Below are 20,795 nucleotides of genomic sequence, written 5' to 3'. Positions count from 1 at the left end.
AACACGAAGAGCAGAGACGCGCCGCGCCGCGCCGCGCCGCGCCGCGCCGCCTGGCCCAGTGAGCGTAGTTTGCTTTGATATAGGACCGTGTGGCGACGTAAAAAAATACTAGTTTCCACAGTAGAATGAAAGGAGAGTATCGGAAAGTGGTTAATTTGTAATTACATGTGACGAAGAAGTAGCTTTTGCGTGAGTTTGTGTAATCGGTTTTTCTTTTCGGTTTGCATTTGCGTCTTTGAGTGCGTTTTTGCCTGGGACAGTAAGATGGTATCGAGCTGAAATTGATATCACGTACTGAGGTCAGTAGTCGCTTGGCGGTGTCAGAGTTTGAAAATTGTAAGTGAAGGCATCGAGGAGTTACGGACGTTTATGCAGCATGATTTGAAACACGAAGAGCAGAGACGCGCCGCGCCGCGCCGCCTGGCCCAGTGAGCGTAGTTTGCTTTGATATAGGACCGTGTGGCGACGTAAAAAAATACTAGTTTCCACAGTAGAATGAAAGGAGAGTATCGGAAAGTGGTTAATTTGTAATTACATGTGACGAAGAAGTAGCTTTTGCGTGAGTTTGTGTAATCGGTTTTTCTTTTCGGTTTGCATTTGCGTCTTTGAGTGCGTTTTTGCCTGGGACAGTAAGATGGTATCGAGCTGAAATTAATATCACGTACTGAGGTCAGTAGTCGCTTGGCGGTGTCAGAGTTTGAAAATTGTAAGTGAAGGCATCGAGGAGTTACGGACGTTTATGCAGCATGATTTGAAACACGAAGAGCAGAGACGCGCCGCGCCGCGCCGCCTGGCCCAGTGAGCGTAGTTTGCTTTGATATAGGACCGTGTGGCGACGTAAAAAAATACTAGTTTCCACAGTAGAATGAAAGGAGAGTATCGGAAAGTGGTTAATTTGTAATTACATGTGACGAAGAAGTAGCTTTTGCGTGAGTTTGTGTAATCGGTTTTTCTTTTCGGTTTGCATTTGCGTCTTTGAGTGCGTTTTTGCCTGGGACAGTAAGATGGTATCGAGCTGAAATTGATATCACGTACTGAGGTCAGTAGTCGCTTGGCGGTGTCAGAGTTTGAAAATTGTAAGTGAAGGCATCGAGGAGTTACGGACGTTTATGCAGCATGATTTGAAACACGAAGAGCAGAGACGCGCCGCGCCGCGCCGCCTGGCCCAGTGAGCGTAGTTTGCTTTGATATAGGACCGTGTGGCGACGTAAAAAAATACTAGTTTCCACAGTAGAATGAAAGGAGAGTATCGGAAAGTGGTTAATTTGTAATTACATGTGACGAAGAAGTAGCTTTTGCGTGAGTTTGTGTAATCGGTTTTTCTTTTCGGTTTGCATTTGCGTCTTTGAGTGCGTTTTTGCCTGGGACAGTAAGATGGTATCGAGCTGAAATTGATATCACGTACTGAGGTCAGTAGTCGCTTGGCGGTGTCAGAGTTTGAAAATTGTAAGTGAAGGCATCGAGGAGTTACGGACGTTTATGCAGCATGATTTGAAACACGAAGAGCAGAGACGCGCCGCGCCGCGCCGCGCCGCCTGGCCCAGTGAGCGTAGTTTGCTTTGATATAGGACCGTGTGGCGACGTAAAAAAATACTAGTTTCCACAGTAGAATGAAAGGAGAGTATCGGAAAGTGGTTAATTTGTAATTACATGTGACGAAGAAGTAGCTTTTGCGTGAGTTTGTGTAATCGGTTTTTCTTTTCGGTTTGCATTTGCGTCTTTGAGTGCGTTTTTGCCTGGGACAGTAAGATGGTATCGAGCTGAAATTGATATCACGTACTGAGGTCAGTAGTCGCTTGGCGGTGTCAGAGTTTGAAAATTGTAAGTGAAGGCATCGAGGAGTTACGGACGTTTATGCAGCATGATTTGAAACACGAAGAGCAGAGACGCGCCGCGCCGCGCCGCCTGGCCCAGTGAGCGTAGTTTGCTTTGATATAGGACCGTGTGGCGACGTAAAAAAATACTAGTTTCCACAGTAGAATGAAAGGAGAGTATCGGAAAGTGGTTAATTTGTAATTACATGTGACGAAGAAGTAGCTTTTGCGTGAGTTTGTGTAATCGGTTTTTCTTTTCGGTTTGCATTTGCGTCTTTGAGTGCGTTTTTGCCTGGGACAGTAAGATGGTATCGAGCTGAAATTGATATCACGTACTGAGGTCAGTAGTCGCTTGGCGGTGTCAGAGTTTGAAAATTGTAAGTGAAGGCATCGAGGAGTTACGGACGTTTATGCAGCATGATTTGAAACACGAAGAGCAGAGACGCGCCGCGCCGCGCCGCGCCGCCTGGCCCAGTGAGCGTAGTTTGCTTTGATATAGGACCGTGTGGCGACGTAAAAAAATACTAGTTTCCACAGTAGAATGAAAGGAGAGTATCGGAAAGTGGTTAATTTGTAATTACATGTGACGAAGAAGTAGCTTTTGCGTGAGTTTGTGTAATCGGTTTTTCTTTTCGGTTTGCATTTGCGTCTTTGAGTGCGTTTTTGCCTGGGACAGTAAGATGGTATCGAGCTGAAATTAATATCACGTACTGAGGTCAGTAGTCGCTTGGCGGTGTCAGAGTTTGAAAATTGTAAGTGAAGGCATCGAGGAGTTACGGACGTTTATGCAGCATGATTTGAAACACGAAGAGCAGAGACGCGCCGCGCCGCGCCGCCTGGCCCAGTGAGCGTAGTTTGCTTTGATATAGGACCGTGTGGCGACGTAAAAAAATACTAGTTTCCACAGTAGAATGAAAGGAGAGTATCGGAAAGTGGTTAATTTGTAATTACATGTGACGAAGAAGTAGCTTTTGCGTGAGTTTGTGTAATCGGTTTTTCTTTTCGGTTTGCATTTGCGTCTTTGAGTGCGTTTTTGCCTGGGACAGTAAGATGGTATCGAGCTGAAATTGATATCACGTACTGAGGTCAGTAGTCGCTTGGCGGTGTCAGAGTTTGAAAATTGTAAGTGAAGGCATCGAGGAGTTACGGACGTTTATGCAGCATGATTTGAAACACGAAGAGCAGAGACGCGCCGCGCCGCGCCGCCTGGCCCAGTGAGCGTAGTTTGCTTTGATATAGGACCGTGTGGCGACGTAAAAAAATACTAGTTTCCACAGTAGAATGAAAGGAGAGTATCGGAAAGTGGTTAATTTGTAATTACATGTGACGAAGAAGTAGCTTTTGCGTGAGTTTGTGTAATCGGTTTTTCTTTTCGGTTTGCATTTGCGTCTTTGAGTGCGTTTTTGCCTGGGACAGTAAGATGGTATCGAGCTGAAATTGATATCACGTACTGAGGTCAGTAGTCGCTTGGCGGTGTCAGAGTTTGAAAATTGTAAGTGAAGGCATCGAGGAGTTACGGACGTTTATGCAGCATGATTTGAAACACGAAGAGCAGAGACGCGCCGCGCCGCGCCGCGCCGCCTGGCCCAGTGAGCGTAGTTTGCTTTGATATAGGACCGTGTGGCGACGTAAAAAAATACTAGTTTCCACAGTAGAATGAAAGGAGAGTATCGGAAAGTGGTTAATTTGTAATTACATGTGACGAAGAAGTAGCTTTTGCGTGAGTTTGTGTAATCGGTTTTTCTTTTCGGTTTGCATTTGCGTCTTTGAGTGCGTTTTTGCCTGGGACAGTAAGATGGTATCGAGCTGAAATTGATATCACGTACTGAGGTCAGTAGTCGCTTGGCGGTGTCAGAGTTTGAAAATTGTAAGTGAAGGCATCGAGGAGTTACGGACGTTTATGCAGCATGATTTGAAACACGAAGAGCAGAGACGCGCCGCGCCGCGCCGCCTGGCCCAGTGAGCGTAGTTTGCTTTGATATAGGACCGTGTGGCGACGTAAAAAAATACTAGTTTCCACAGTAGAATGAAAGGAGAGTATCGGAAAGTGGTTAATTTGTAATTACATGTGACGAAGAAGTAGCTTTTGCGTGAGTTTGTGTAATCGGTTTTTCTTTTCGGTTTGCATTTGCGTCTTTGAGTGCGTTTTTGCCTGGGACAGTAAGATGGTATCGAGCTGAAATTGATATCACGTACTGAGGTCAGTAGTCGCTTGGCGGTGTCAGAGTTTGAAAATTGTAAGTGAAGGCATCGAGGAGTTACGGACGTTTATGCAGCATGATTTGAAACACGAAGAGCAGAGACGCGCCGCGCCGCGCCGCCTGGCCCAGTGAGCGTAGTTTGCTTTGATATAGGACCGTGTGGCGACGTAAAAAAATACTAGTTTCCACAGTAGAATGAAAGGAGAGTATCGGAAAGTGGTTAATTTGTAATTACATGTGACGAAGAAGTAGCTTTTGCGTGAGTTTGTGTAATCGGTTTTTCTTTTCGGTTTGCATTTGCGTCTTTGAGTGCGTTTTTGCCTGGGACAGTAAGATGGTATCGAGCTGAAATTGATATCACGTACTGAGGTCAGTAGTCGCTTGGCGGTGTCAGAGTTTGAAAATTGTAAGTGAAGGCATCGAGGAGTTACGGACGTTTGTGCAGCATGATTTGAAACACGAAGAGCAGAGACGCGCCGCGCCGCGCCGCCTGGCCCAGTGAGCGTAGTTTGCTTTGATATAGGACCGTGTGGCGACGTAAAAAAATACTAGTTTCCACAGTAGAATGAAAGGAGAGTATCGGAAAGTGGTTAATTTGTAATTACATGTGACGAAGAAGTAGCTTTTGCGTGAGTTTGTGTAATCGGTTTTTCTTTTCGGTTTGCATTTGCGTCTTTGAGTGCGTTTTTGCCTGGGACAGTAAGATGGTATCGAGCTGAAATTGATATCACGTACTGAGGTCAGTAGTCGCTTGGCGGTGTCAGAGTTTGAAAATTGTAAGTGAAGGCATCGAGGAGTTACGGACGTTTATGCAGCATGATTTGAAACACGAAGAGCAGAGACGCGCCGCGCCGCGCCGCCTGGCCCAGTGAGCGTAGTTTGCTTTGATATAGGACCGTGTGGCGACGTAAAAAAATACTAGTTTCCACAGTAGAATGAAAGGAGAGTATCGGAAAGTGGTTAATTTGTAATTACATGTGACGAAGAAGTAGCTTTTGCGTGAGTTTGTGTAATCGGTTTTTCTTTTCGGTTTGCATTTGCGTCTTTGAGTGCGTTTTTGCCTGGGACAGTAAGATGGTATCGAGCTGAAATTGATATCACGTACTGAGGTCAGTAGTCGCTTGGCGGTGTCAGAGTTTGAAAATTGTAAGTGAAGGCATCGAGGAGTTACGGACGTTTATGCAGCATGATTTGAAACACGAAGAGCAGAGACGCGCCGCGCCGCGCCGCCTGGCCCAGTGAGCGTAGTTTGCTTTGATATAGGACCGTGTGGCGACGTAAAAAAATACTAGTTTCCACAGTAGAATGAAAGGAGAGTATCGGAAAGTGGTTAATTTGTAATTACATGTGACGAAGAAGTAGCTTTTGCGTGAGTTTGTGTAATCGGTTTTTCTTTTCGGTTTGCATTTGCGTCTTTGAGTGCGTTTTTGCCTGGGACAGTAAGATGGTATCGAGCTGAAATTGATATCACGTACTGAGGTCAGTAGTCGCTTGGCGGTGTCAGAGTTTGAAAATTGTAAGTGAAGGCATCGAGGAGTTACGGACGTTTATGCAGCATGATTTGAAACACGAAGAGCAGAGACGCGCCGCGCCGCGCCGCCTGGCCCAGTGAGCGTAGTTTGCTTTGATATAGGACCGTGTGGCGACGTAAAAAAATACTAGTTTCCACAGTAGAATGAAAGGAGAGTATCGGAAAGTGGTTAATTTGTAATTACATGTGACGAAGAAGTAGCTTTTGCGTGAGTTTGTGTAATCGGTTTTTCTTTTCGGTTTGCATTTGCGTCTTTGAGTGCGTTTTTGCCTGGGACAGTAAGATGGTATCGAGCTGAAATTGATATCACGTACTGAGGTCAGTAGTCGCTTGGCGGTGTCAGAGTTTGAAAATTGTAAGTGAAGGCATCGAGGAGTTACGGACGTTTATGCAGCATGATTTGAAACACGAAGAGCAGAGACGCGCCGCGCCGCGCCGCGCCGCCTGGCCCAGTGAGCGTAGTTTGCTTTGATATAGGACCGTGTGGCGACGTAAAAAAATACTAGTTTCCACAGTAGAATGAAAGGAGAGTATCGGAAAGTGGTTAATTTGTAATTACATGTGACGAAGAAGTAGCTTTTGCGTGAGTTTGTGTAATCGGTTTTTCTTTTCGGTTTGCATTTGCGTCTTTGAGTGCGTTTTTGCCTGGGACAGTAAGATGGTATCGAGCTGAAATTGATATCACGTACTGTGGTCAGTAGTCGCTTGGCGGTGTCAGAGTTTGAAAATTGTAAGTGAAGGCATCGAGGAGTTACGGACGTTTATGCAGCATGATTTGAAACACGAAGAGCAGAGACGCGCCGCGCCGCGCCGCGCCGCCTGGCCCAGTGAGCGTAGTTTGCTTTGATATAGGACCGTGTGGCGACGTAAAAAAATACTAGTTTCCACAGTAGAATGAAAGGAGAGTATCGGAAAGTGGTTAATTTGTAATTACATGTGACGAAGAAGTAGCTTTTGCGTGAGTTTGTGTAATCGGTTTTTCTTTTCGGTTTGCATTTGCGTCTTTGAGTGCGTTTTTGCCTGGGACAGTAAGATGGTATCGAGCTGAAATTGATATCACGTACTGAGGTCAGTAGTCGCTTGGCGGTGTCAGAGTTTGAAAATTGTAAGTGAAGGCATCGAGGAGTTACGGACGTTTATGCAGCATGATTTGAAACACGAAGAGCAGAGACGCGCCGCGCCGCGCCGCCTGGCCCAGTGAGCGTAGTTTGCTTTGATATAGGACCGTGTGGCGACGTAAAAAAATACTAGTTTCCACAGTAGAATGAAAGGAGAGTATCGGAAAGTGGTTAATTTGTAATTACATGTGACGAAGAAGTAGCTTTTGCGTGAGTTTGTGTAATCGGTTTTTCTTTTCGGTTTGCATTTGCGTCTTTGAGTGCGTTTTTGCCTGGGACAGTAAGATGGTATCGAGCTGAAATTGATATCACGTACTGAGGTCAGTAGTCGCTTGGCGGTGTCAGAGTTTGAAAATTGTAAGTGAAGGCATCGAGGAGTTACGGACGTTTATGCAGCATGATTTGAAACACGAAGAGCAGAGACGCGCCGCGCCGCGCCGCCTGGCCCAGTGAGCGTAGTTTGCTTTGATATAGGACCGTGTGGCGACGTAAAAAAATACTAGTTTCCACAGTAGAATGAAAGGAGAGTATCGGAAAGTGGTTAATTTGTAATTACATGTGACGAAGAAGTAGCTTTTGCGTGAGTTTGTGTAATCGGTTTTTCTTTTCGGTTTGCATTTGCGTCTTTGAGTGCGTTTTTGCCTGGGACAGTAAGATGGTATCGAGCTGAAATTGATATCACGTACTGAGGTCAGTAGTCGCTTGGCGGTGTCAGAGTTTGAAAATTGTAAGTGAAGGCATCGAGGAGTTACGGACGTTTATGCAGCATGATTTGAAACACGAAGAGCAGAGACGCGCCGCGCCGCGCCGCCTGGCCCAGTGAGCGTAGTTTGCTTTGATATAGGACCGTGTGGCGACGTAAAAAAATACTAGTTTCCACAGTAGAATGAAAGGAGAGTATCGGAAAGTGGTTAATTTGTAATTACATGTGACGAAGAAGTAGCTTTTGCGTGAGTTTGTGTAATCGGTTTTTCTTTTCGGTTTGCATTTGCGTCTTTGAGTGCGTTTTTGCCTGGGACAGTAAGATGGTATCGAGCTGAAATTGATATCACGTACTGAGGTCAGTAGTCGCTTGGCGGTGTCAGAGTTTGAAAATTGTAAGTGAAGGCATCGAGGAGTTACGGACGTTTATGCAGCATGATTTGAAACACGAAGAACAGAGACGCGCCGCGCCGCGCCGCCTGGCCCAGTGAGCGTAGTTTGCTTTGATATAGGACCGTGTGGCGACGTAAAAAAATACTAGTTTCCACAGTAGAATGAAAGGAGAGTATCGGAAAGTGGTTAATTTGTAATTACATGTGACGAAGAAGTAGCTTTTGCGTGAGTTTGTGTAATCGGTTTTTCTTTTCGGTTTGCATTTGCGTCTTTGAGTGCGTTTTTGCCTGGGACAGTAAGATGGTATCGAGCTGAAATTGATATCACGTACTGAGGTCAGTAGTCGCTTGGCGGTGTCAGAGTTTGAAAATTGTAAGTGAAGGCATCGAGGAGTTACGGACGTTTATGCAGCATGATTTGAAACACGAAGAGCAGAGACGCGCCGCGCCGCGCCGCCTGGCCCAGTGAGCGTAGTTTGCTTTGATATAGGACCGTGTGGCGACGTAAAAAAATACTAGTTTCCACAGTAGAATGAAAGGAGAGTATCGGAAAGTGGTTAATTTGTAATTACATGTGACGAAGAAGTAGCTTTTGCGTGAGTTTGTGTAATCGGTTTTTCTTTTCGGTTTGCATTTGCGTCTTTGAGTGCGTTTTTGCCTGGGACAGTAAGATGGTATCGAGCTGAAATTGATATCACGTACTGAGGTCAGTAGTCGCTTGGCGGTGTCAGAGTTTGAAAATTGTAAGTGAAGGCATCGAGGAGTTACGGACGTTTATGCAGCATGATTTGAAACACGAAGAGCAGAGACGCGCCGCGCCGCGCCGCCTGGCCCAGTGAGCGTAGTTTGCTTTGATATAGGACCGTGTGGCGACGTAAAAAAATACTAGTTTCCACAGTAGAATGAAAGGAGAGTATCGGAAAGTGGTTAATTTGTAATTACATGTGACGAAGAAGTAGCTTTTGCGTGAGTTTGTGTAATCGGTTTTTCTTTTCGGTTTGCATTTGCGTCTTTGAGTGCGTTTTTGCCTGGGACAGTAAGATGGTATCGAGCTGAAATTGATATCACGTACTGAGGTCAGTAGTCGCTTGGCGGTGTCAGAGTTTGAAAATTGTAAGTGAAGGCATCGAGGAGTTACGGACGTTTATGCAGCATGATTTGAAACACGAAGAGCAGAGACGCGCCGCGCCGCGCCGCCTGGCCCAGTGAGCGTAGTTTGCTTTGATATAGGACCGTGTGGCGACGTAAAAAAATACTAGTTTCCACAGTAGAATGAAAGGAGAGTATCGGAAAGTGGTTAATTTGTAATTACATGTGACGAAGAAGTAGCTTTTGCGTGAGTTTGTGTAATCGGTTTTTCTTTTCGGTTTGCATTTGCGTCTTTGAGTGCGTTTTTGCCTGGGACAGTAAGATGGTATCGAGCTGAAATTGATATCACGTACTGAGGTCAGTAGTCGCTTGGCGGTGTCAGAGTTTGAAAATTGTAAGTGAAGGCATCGAGGAGTTACGGACGTTTATGCAGCATGATTTGAAACACGAAGAGCAGAGACGCGCCGCGCCGCGCCGCCTGGCCCAGTGAGCGTAGTTTGCTTTGATATAGGACCGTGTGGCGACGTAAAAAAATACTAGTTTCCACAGTAGAATGAAAGGAGAGTATCGGAAAGTTGTTAATTTGTAATTACATGTGACGAAGAAGTAGCTTTTGCGTGAGTTTGTGTAATCGGTTTTTCTTTTCGGTTTGCATTTGCGTCTTTGAGTGCGTTTTTGCCTGGGACAGTAAGATGGTATCGAGCTGAAATTGATATCACGTACTGAGGTCAGTAGTCGCTTGGCGGTGTCAGAGTTTGAAAATTGTAAGTGAAGGCATCGAGGAGTTACGGACGTTTATGCAGCATGATTTGAAACACGAAGAGCAGAGACGCGCCGCGCCGCGCCGCGCCGCCTGGCCCAGTGAGCGTAGTTTGCTTTGATATAGGACCGTGTGGCGACGTAAAAAAATACTAGTTTCCACAGTAGAATGAAAGGAGAGTATCGGAAAGTGGTTAATTTGTAATTACATGTGACGAAGAAGTAGCTTTTGCGTGAGTTTGTGTAATCGGTTTTTCTTTTCGGTTTGCATTTGCGTCTTTGAGTGCGTTTTTGCCTGGGACAGTAAGATGGTATCGAGCTGAAATTGATATCACGTACTGAGGTCAGTAGTCGCTTGGCGGTGTCAGAGTTTGAAAATTGTAAGTGAAGGCATCGAGGAGTTACGGACGTTTATGCAGCATGATTTGAAACACGAAGAGCAGAGACGCGCCGCGCCGCGCCGCGCCGCCTGGCCCAGTGAGCGTAGTTTGCTTTGATATAGGACCGTGTGGCGACGTAAAAAAATACTAGTTTCCACAGTAGAATGAAAGGAGAGTATCGGAAAGTGGTTAATTTGTAATTACATGTGACGAAGAAGTAGCTTTTGCGTGAGTTTGTGTAATCGGTTTTTCTTTTCGGTTTGCATTTGCGTCTTTGAGTGCGTTTTTGCCTGGGACAGTAAGATGGTATCGAGCTGAAATTGATATCACGTACTGAGGTCAGTAGTCGCTTGGCGGTGTCAGAGTTTGAAAATTGTAAGTGAAGGCATCGAGGAGTTACGGACGTTTATGCAGCATGATTTGAAACACGAAGAGCAGAGACGCGCCGCGCCGCGCCGCGCCGCCTGGCCCAGTGAGCGTAGTTTGCTTTGATATAGGACCGTGTGGCGACGTAAAAAAATACTAGTTTCCACAGTAGAAGGAAAGGAGAGTATCGGAAAGTGGTTAATTTGTAATTACATGTGACGAAGAAGTAGCTTTTGCGTGAGTTTGTGTAATCGGTTTTTCTTTTCGGTTTGCATTTGCGTCTTTGAGTGCGTATTTGCCTGGGACAGTAAGATGGTATCGAGCTGAAATTGATATCACGTACTGAGGTCAGTAGTCGCTTGGCGGTGTCAGAGTTTGAAAATTGTAAGTGAAGGCATCGAGGAGTTACGGACGTTTATGCAGCATGATTTGAAACACGAAGAGCAGAGACGCGCCGCGCCGCGCCGCGCCGCCTGGCCCAGTGAGCGTAGTTTGCTTTGATATAGGACCGTGTGGCGACGTAAAAAAATACTAGTTTCCACAGTAGAATGAAAGGAGAGTATCGGAAAGTGGTTAATTTGTAATTACATGTGACGAAGAAGTAGCTTTTGCGTGAGTTTGTGTAATCGGTTTTTCTTTTCGGTTTGCATTTGCGTCTTTGAGTGCGTTTTTGCCTGGGACAGTAAGATGGTATCGAGCTGAAATTGATATCACGTACTGAGGTCAGTAGTCGCTTGGCGGTGTCAGAGTTTGAAAATTGTAAGTGAAGGCATCGAGGAGTTACGGACGTTTATGCAGCATGATTTGAAACACGAAGAGCAGAGACGCGCCGCGCCGCGCCGCGCCGCCTGGCCCAGTGAGCGTAGTTTGCTTTGATATAGGACCGTGTGGCGACGTAAAAAAATACTAGTTTCCACAGTAGAATGAAAGGAGAGTATCGGAAAGTGGTTAATTTGTAATTACATGTGACGAAGAAGTAGCTTTTGCGTGAGTTTGTGTAATCGGTTTTTCTTTTCGGTTTGCATTTGCGTCTTTGAGTGCGTTTTTGCCTGGGACAGTAAGATGGTATCGAGCTGAAATTGATATCACGTACTGAGGTCAGTAGTCGCTTGGCGGTGTCAGAGTTTGAAAATTGTAAGTGAAGGCATTGAGGAGTTACGGACGTTTATGCAGCATGATTTGAAACACGAAGAGCAGAGACGCGCCGCGCCGCGCCGCGCCGCCTGGCCCAGTGAGCGTAGTTTGCTTTGATATAGGACCGTGTGGCGACGTAAAAAAATACTAGTTTCCACAGTAGAATGAAAGGAGAGTATCGGAAAGTGGTTAATTTGTAATTACATGTGACGAAGAAGTAGCTTTTGCGTGAGTTTGTGTAATCGGTTTTTCTTTTCGGTTTGCATTTGCGTCTTTGAGTGCGTTTTTGCCTGGGACAGTAAGATGGTATCGAGCTGAAATTGATATCACGTACTGAGGTCAGTAGTCGCTTGGCGGTGTCAGAGTTTGAAAATTGTAAGTGAAGGCATCGAGGAGTTACGGACGTTTATGCAGCATGATTTGAAACACGAAGAGCAGAGACGCGCCGCGCCGCGCCGCGCCGCCTGGCCCAGTGAGCGTAGTTTGCTTTGATATAGGACCGTGTGGCGACGTAAAAAAATACTAGTTTCCACAGTAGAATGAAAGGAGAGTATCGGAAAGTGGTTAATTTGTAATTACATGTGACGAAGAAGTAGCTTTTGCGTGAGTTTGTGTAATCGGTTTTTCTTTTCGGTTTGCATTTGCGTCTTTGAGTGCGTTTTTGCCTGGGACAGTAAGATGGTATCGAGCTGAAATTGATATCACGTACTGAGGTCAGTAGTCGCTTGGCGGTGTCAGAGTTTGAAAATTGTAAGTGAAGGCATCGAGGAGTTACGGACGTTTATGCAGCATGATTTGAAACACGAAGAGCAGAGACGCGCCGCGCCGCGCCGCGCCGCCTGGCCCAGTGAGCGTAGTTTGCTTTGATATAGGACCGTGTGGCGACGTAAAAAAATACTAGTTTCCACAGTAGAATGAAAGGAGAGTATCGGAAAGTGGTTAATTTGTAATTACATGTGACGAAGAAGTAGCTTTTGCGTGAGTTTGTGTAATCGGTTTTTCTTTTCGGTTTGCATTTGCGTCTTTGAGTGCGTTTTTGCCTGGGACAGTAAGATGGTATCGAGCTGAAATTGATATCACGTACTGAGGTCAGTAGTCGCTTGGCGGTGTCAGAGTTTGAAAATTGTAAGTGAAGGCATCGAGGAGTTACGGACGTTTATGCAGCATGATTTGAAACACGAAGAGCAGAGACGCGCCGCGCCGCGCCGCGCCGCCTGGCCCAGTGAGCGTAGTTTGCTTTGATATAGGACCGTGTGGCGACGTAAAAAAATACTAGTTTCCACAGTAGAATGAAAGGAGAGTATCGGAAAGTGGTTAATTTGTAATTACATGTGACGAAGAAGTAGCTTTTGCGTGAGTTTGTGTAATCGGTTTTTCTTTTCGGTTTGCATTTGCGTCTTTGAGTGCGTTTTTGCCTGGGACAGTAAGATGGTATCGAGCTGAAATTGATATCACGTACTGAGGTCAGTAGTCGCTTGGCGGTGTCAGAGTTTGAAAATTGTAAGTGAAGGCATCGAGGAGTTACGGACGTTTATGCAGCATGATTTGAAACACGAAGAGCAGAGACGCGCCGCGCCGCGCCGCCTGGCCCAGTGAGCGTAGTTTGCTTTGATATAGGACCGTGTGGCGACGTAAAAAAATACTAGTTTCCACAGTAGAATGAAAGGAGAGTATCGGAAAGTGGTTAATTTGTAATTACATGTGACGAAGAAGTAGCTTTTGCGTGAGTTTGTGTAATCGGTTTTTCTTTTCGGTTTGCATTTGCGTCTTTGAGTGCGTTTTTGCCTGGGACAGTAAGATGGTATCCAGCTGAAATTGATATCACGTACTGAGGTCAGTAGTCGCTTGGCGGTGTCAGAGTTTGGAAATTGTAAGTGAAGGCATCGAGGAGTTACGGACGTTTATGCAGCATGATTTGAAACACGAAGAGCAGAGACGCGCCGCGCCGCGCCGCCTGGCCCAGTGAGCGTAGTTTGCTTTGATATAGGACCGTGTGGCGACGTAAAAAAATACTAGTTTCCACAGTAGAATGAAAGGAGAGTATCGGAAAGTGGTTAATTTGTAATTACATGTGACGAAGAAGTAGCTTTTGCGTGAGTTTGTGTAATCGGTTTTTCTTTTCGGTTTGCATTTGCGTCTTTGAGTGCGTTTTTGCCTGGGACAGTAAGATGGTATCGAGCTGAAATTGATATCACGTACTGAGGTCAGTAGTCGCTTGGCGGTGTCAGAGTTTGAAAATTGTAAGTGAAGGCATCGAGGAGTTACGGACGTTTATGCAGCATGATTTGAAACACGAAGAGCAGAGACGCGCCGCGCCGCGCCGCGCCGCCTGGCCCAGTGAGCGTAGTTTGCTTTGATATAGGACCGTGTGGCGACGTAAAAAAATACTAGTTTCCACAGTAGAATGAAAGGAGAGTATCGGAAAGTGGTTAATTTGTAATTACATGTGACGAAGAAGTAGCTTTTGCGTGAGTTTGTGTAATCGGTTTTTCTTTTCGGTTTGCATTTGCGTCTTTGAGTGCGTTTTTGCCTGGGACAGTAAGATGGTATCGAGCTGAAATTGATATCACGTACTGAGGTCAGTAGTCGCTTGGCGGTGTCAGAGTTTGAAAATTGTAAGTGAAGGCATCGAGGAGTTACGGACGTTTATGCAGCATGATTTGAAACACGAAGAGCAGAGACGCGCCGCGCCGCGCCGCGCCGCCTGGCCCAGTGAGCGTAGTTTGCTTTGATATAGGACCGTGTGGCGACGTAAAAAAATACTAGTTTCCACAGTAGAATGAAAGGAGAGTATCGGAAAGTGGTTAATTTGTAATTACATGTGACGAAGAAGTAGCTTTTGCGTGAGTTTGTGTAATCGGTTTTTCTTTTCGGTTTGCATTTGCGTCTTTGAGTGCGTTTTTGCCTGGGACAGTAAGATGGTATCGAGCTGAAATTGATATCACGTACTGAGGTCAGTAGTCGCTTGGCGGTGTCAGAGTTTGAAAATTGTAAGTGAAGGCATCGAGGAGTTACGGACGTTTATGCAGCATGATTTGAAACACGAAGAGCAGAGACGCGCCGCGCCGCGCCGCCTGGCCCAGTGAGCGTAGTTTGCTTTGATATAGGACCGTGTGGCGACGTAAAAAAATACTAGTTTCCACAGTAGAATGAAAGGAGAGTATCGGAAAGTGGTTAATTTGTAATTACATGTGACGAAGAAGTAGCTTTTGCGTGAGTTTGTGTAATCGGTTTTTCTTTTCGGTTTGCATTTGCGTCTTTGAGTGCGTTTTTGCCTGGGACAGTAAGATGGTATCGAGCTGAAATTGATATCACGTACTGAGGTCAGTAGTCGCTTGGCGGTGTCAGAGTTTGAAAATTGTAAGTGAAGGCATCGAGGAGTTACGGACGTTTATGCAGCATGATTTGAAACACGAAGAGCAGAGACGCGCCGCGCCGCGCCGCCTGGCCCAGTGAGCGTAGTTTGCTTTGATATAGGACCGTGTGGCGACGTAAAAAAATACTAGTTTCCACAGTAGAATGAAAGGAGAGTATCGGAAAGTGGTTAATTTGTAATTACATGTGACGAAGAAGTAGCTTTTGCGTGAGTTTGTGTAATCGGTTTTTCTTTTCGGTTTGCATTTGCGTCTTTGAGTGCGTTTTTGCCTGGGACAGTAAGATGGTATCGAGCTGAAATTGATATCACGTACTGAGGTCAGTAGTCGCTTGGCGGTGTCAGAGTTTGAAAATTGTAAGTGAAGGCATCGAGGAGTTACGGACGTTTATGCAGCATGATTTGAAACACGAAGAGCAGAGACGCGCCGCGCCGCGCCGCGCCGCCTGGCCCAGTGAGCGTAGTTTGCTTTGATATAGGACCGTGTGGCGACGTAAAAAAATACTAGTTTCCACAGTAGAATGAAAGGAGAGTATCGGAAAGTGGTTAATTTGTAATTACATGTGACGAAGAAGTAGCTTTTGCGTGAGTTTGTGTAATCGGTTTTTCTTTTCGGTTTGCATTTGCGTCTTTGAGTGCGTTTTTGCCTGGGACAGTAAGATGGTATCGAGCTGAAATTGATATCACGTACTGAGGTCAGTAGTCGCTTGGCGGTGTCAGAGTTTGAAAATTGTAAGTGAAGGCATCGAGGAGTTACGGACGTTTATGCAGCATGATTTGAAACACGAAGAGCAGAGACGCGCCGCGCCGCGCCGCCTGGCCCAGTGAGCGTAGTTTGCTTTGATATAGGACCGTGTGGCGACGTAAAAAAATACTAGTTTCCACAGTAGAATGAAAGGAGAGTATCGGAAAGTGGTTAATTTGTAATTACATGTGACGAAGAAGTAGCTTTTGCGTGAGTTTGTGTAATCGGTTTTTCTTTTCGGTTTGCATTTGCGTCTTTGAGTGCGTTTTTGCCTGGGACAGTAAGATGGTATCGAGCTGAAATTGATATCACGTACTGAGGTCAGTAGTCGCTTGGCGGTGTCAGAGTTTGAAAATTGTAAGTGAAGGCATCGAGGAGTTACGGACGTTTATGCAGCATGATTTGAAACACGAAGAGCAGAGACGCGCCGCGCCGCGCCGCGCCGCCTGGCCCAGTGAGCGTAGTTTGCTTTGATATAGGACCGTGTGGCGACGTAAAAAAATACTAGTTTCCACAGTAGAATGAAAGGAGAGTATCGGAAAGTGGTTAATTTGTAATTACATGTGACGAAGAAGTAGCTTTTGCGTGAGTTTGTGTAATCGGTTTTTCTTTTCGGTTTGCATTTGCGTCTTTGAGTGCGTTTTTGCCTGGGACAGTAAGATGGTATCGAGCTGAAATTGATATCACGTACTGAGGTCAGTAGTCGCTTGGCGGTGTCAGAGTTTGAAAATTGTAAGTGAAGGCATCGAGGAGTTACGGACGTTTATGCAGCATGATTTGAAACACGAAGAGCAGAGACGCGCCGCGCCGCGCCGCGCCGCCTGGCCCAGTGAGCGTAGTTTGCTTTGATATAGGACCGTGTGGCGACGTAAAAAAATACTAGTTTCCACAGTAGAATGAAAGGAGAGTATCGGAAAGTGGTTAATTTGTAATTACATGTGACGAAGAAGTAGCTTTTGCGTGAGTTTGTGTAATCGGTTTTTCTTTTCGGTTTGCATTTGCGTCTTTGAGTGCGTTTTTGCCTGGGACAGTAAGATGGTATCGAGCTGAAATTGATATCACGTACTGAGGTCAGTAGTCGCTTGGCGGTGTCAGAGTTTGAAAATTGTAAGTGAAGGCATCGAGGAGTTACGGACGTTTATGCAGCATGATTTGAAACACGAAGAGCAGAGACGCGCCGCGCCGCGCCGCGCCGCCTGGCCCAGTGAGCGTAGTTTGCTTTGATATAGGACCGTGTGGCGACGTAAAAAAATACTAGTTTCCACAGTAGAATGAAAGGAGAGTATCGGAAAGTGGTTAATTTGTAATTACATGTGACGAAGAAGTAGCTTTTGCGTGAGTTTGTGTAATCGGTTTTTCTTTTCGGTTTGCATTTGCGTCTTTGAGTGCGTTTTTGCCTGGGACAGTAAGATGGTATCGAGCTGAAATTGATATCACGTACTGAGGTCAGTAGTCGCTTGGCGGTGTCAGAGTTTGAAAATTGTAAGTGAAGGCATCGAGGAGTTACGGACGTTTATGCAGCATGATTTGAAACACGAAGAGCAGAGACGCGCCGCGCCGCGCCGCCTGGCCCAGTGAGCGTAGTTTGCTTTGATATAGGACCGTGTGGCGACGTAAAAAAATACTAGTTTCCACAGTAGAATGAAAGGAGAGTATCGGAAAGTGGTTAATTTGTAATTACATGTGACGAAGAAGTAGCTTTTGCGTGAGTTTGTGTAATCGGTTTTTCTTTTCGGTTTGCATTTGCGTCTTTGAGTGCGTTTTTGCCTGGGACAGTAAGATGGTATCGAGCTGAAATTGATATCACGTACTGAGGTCAGTAGTCGCTTGGCGGTGTCAGAGTTTGGAAATTGTAAGTGAAGGCATCGAGGAGTTACGGACGTTTATGCAGCATGATTTGAAACACGAAGAGCAGAGACGCGCCGCGCCGCGCCGCCTGGCCCAGTGAGCGTAGTTTGCTTTGATATAGGACCGTGTGGCGACGTAAAAAAATACTAGTTTCCACAGTAGAATGAAAGGAGAGTATCGGAAAGTGGTTAATTTGTAATTACATGTGACGAAGAAGTAGCTTTTGCGTGAGTTTGTGTAATCGGTTTTTCTTTTCGGTTTGCATTTGCGTCTTTGAGTGCGTTTTTGCCTGGGACAGTAAGATGGTATCGAGCTGAAATTGATATCACGTACTGAGGTCAGTAGTCGCTTGGCGGTGTCAGAGTTTGAAAATTGTAAGTGAAGGCATCGAGGAGTTACGGACGTTTATGCAGCATGATTTGAAACACGAAGAGCAGAGACGCGCCGCGCCGCGCCGCCTGGCCCAGTGAGCGTAGTTTGCTTTGATATAGGACCGTGTGGCGACGTAAAAAAATACTAGTTTCCACAGTAGAATGAAAGGAGAGTATCGGAAAGTGGTTAATTTGTAATTACATGTGACGAAGAAGTAGCTTTTGCGTGAGTTTGTGTAATCGGTTTTTCTTTTCGGTTTGCATTTGCGTCTTTGAGTGCGTTTTTGCCTGGGACAGTAAGATGGTATCGAGCTGAAATTGATATCACGTACTGAGGTCAGTAGTCGCTTGGCGGTGTCAGAGTTTGAAAATTGTAAGTGAAGGCATCGAGGAGTTACGGACGTTTATGCAGCATGATTTGAAACACGAAGAGCAGAGACGCGCCGCGCCGCGCCGCCTGGCCCAGTGAGCGTAGTTTGCTTTGATATAGGACCGTGTGGCGACGTAAAAAAATACTAGTTTCCACAGTAGAATGAAAGGAGAGTATCGGAAAGTGGTTAATTTGTAATTACATGTGACGAAGAAGTAGCTTTTGCGTGAGTTTGTGTAATCGGTTTTTCTTTTCGGTTTGCATTTGCGTCTTTGAGTGCGTTTTTGCCTGGGACAGTAAGATGGTATCGAGCTGAAATTGATATCACGTACTGAGGTCAGTAGTCGCTTGGCGGTGTCAGAGTTTGAAAATTGTAAGTGAAGGCATCGAGGAGTTACGGACGTTTATGCAGCATGATTTGAAACACGAAGAGCAGAGACGCGCCGCGCCGCGCCGCCTGGCCCAGTGAGCGTAGTTTGCTTTGATATAGGACCGTGTGGCGACGTAAAAAAATACTAGTTTCCACAGTAGAATGAAAGGAGAGTATCGGAAAGTGGTTAATTTGTAATTACATGTGACGAAGAAGTAGCTTTTGCGTGAGTTTGTGTAATCGGTTTTTCTTTTCGGTTTGCATTTGCGTCTTTGAGTGCGTTTTTGCCTGGGACAGTAAGATGGTATCGAGCTGAAATTGATATCACGTACTGAGGTCAGTAGTCGCTTGGCGGTGTCAGAGTTTGAAAATTGTAAGTGAAGGCATCGAGGAGTTACGGACGTTTATGCAGCATGATTTGAAACACGAAGAGCAGAGACGCGCCGCGCCGCGCCGCCTGGCCCAGTGAGCGTAGTTTGCTTTGATATAGGACCGTGTGGCGACGTAAAAAAATACTAGTTTCCACAGTAGAATGAAAGGAGAGTATCGGAAAGTGGTTAATTTGTAATTACATGTGACGAAGAAGTAGCTTTTGCGTGAGTTTGTGTAATCGGTTTTTCTTTTCGGTTTGCATTTGCGTCTTTGAGTGCGTTTTTGCCTGGGACAGTAAGATGGTATCGAGCTGAAATTGATATCACGTACTGAGGTCAGTAGTCGCTTGGCGGTGTCAGAGTTTGAAAATTGTAAGTGAAGGCATCGAGGAGTTACGGACGTTTATGCAGCATGATTTGAAACACGAAGAGCAGAGACGCGCCGCGCCGCGCCGCCTGGCCCAGTGAGCGTAGTTTGCTTTGATATAGGACCGTGTGGCGACGTAAAAAAATACTAGTTTCCACAGTAGAATGAAAGGAGAGTATCGGAAAGTGGTTAATTTGTAATTACATGTGACGAAGAAGTAGCTTTTGCGTGAGTTTGTGTAATCGGTTTTTCTTTTCGGTTTGCATTTGCGTCTTTGAGTGCGTTTTTGCCTGGGACAGTAAGATGGTATCGAGCTGAAATTGATATCACGTACTGAGGTCAGTAGTCGCTTGGCGGTGTCAGAGTTTGAAAATTGTAAGTGAAGGCATCGAGGAGTTACGGACGTTTATGCAGCATGATTTGAAACACGAAGAGCAGAGACGCGCCGCGCCGCGCCGCCTGGCCCAGTGAGCGTAGTTTGCTTTGATATAGGACCGTGTGGCGACGTAAAAAAATACTAGTTTCCACAGTAGAATGAAAGGAGAGTATCGGAAAGTGGTTAATTTGTAATTACATGTGACGAAGAAGTAGCTTTTGCGTGAGTTTGTGTAATCGGTTTTTCTTTTCGGTTTGCATTTGCGTCTTTGAGTGCGTTTTTGCCTGGGACAGTAAGATGGTATCGAGCTGAAATTGATATCACGTACTGAGGTCAGTAGTCGCTTGGCGGTGTCAGAGTTTGAAAATTGTAAGTGAAGGCATCGAGGAGTTACGGACGTTTATGCAGCATGATTTGAAACACGAAGAGCAGAGACGCGCCGCGCCGCGCCGCGCCGCCTGGCCCAGTGAGCGTAGTTTGCTTTGATATAGGACCGTGTGGCGACGTAAAAAAATACTAGTTTCCACAGTAGAATGAAAGGAGAGTATCGGAAAGTGGTTAATTTGTAATTACATGTGACGAAGAAGTAGCTTTTGCGTGAGTTTGTGTAATCGGTTTTTCTTTTCGGTTTGCATTTGCGTCTTTGAGTGCGTTTTTGCCTGGGACAGTAAGATGGTATCGAGCTGAAATTGATATCACGTACTGAGGTCAGTAGTCGCTTGGCGGTGTCAGAGTTTGAAAATTGTAAGTGAAGGCATCGAGGAGTTACGGACGTTTATGCAGCATGATTTGAAACACGAAGAGCAGAGACGCGCCGCGCCGCGCCGCCTGGCCCAGTGAGCGTAGTTTGCTTTGATATAGGACCGTGTGGCGACGTAAAAAAATACTAGTTTCCACAGTAGAATGAAAGGAGAGTATCGGAAAGTGGTTAATTTGTAATTACATGTGACGAAGAAGTAGCTTTTGCGTGAGTTTGTGTAATCGGTTTTTCTTTTCGGTTTGCATTTGCGTCTTTGAGTGCGTTTTTGCCTGGGACAGTAAGATGGTATCGAGCTGAAATTGATATCACGTACTGAGGTCAGTAGTCGCTTGGCGGTGTCAGAGTTTGAAAATTGTAA

Source organism: Schistocerca americana, chromosome 11, assembly GCF_021461395.2.
Source record: "Schistocerca americana isolate TAMUIC-IGC-003095 chromosome 11, iqSchAmer2.1, whole genome shotgun sequence".
Lineage (NCBI taxonomy): Eukaryota > Metazoa > Arthropoda > Insecta > Orthoptera > Acrididae > Schistocerca > Schistocerca americana.
Note: the sequence above shows the minus strand (reverse complement) of the source record.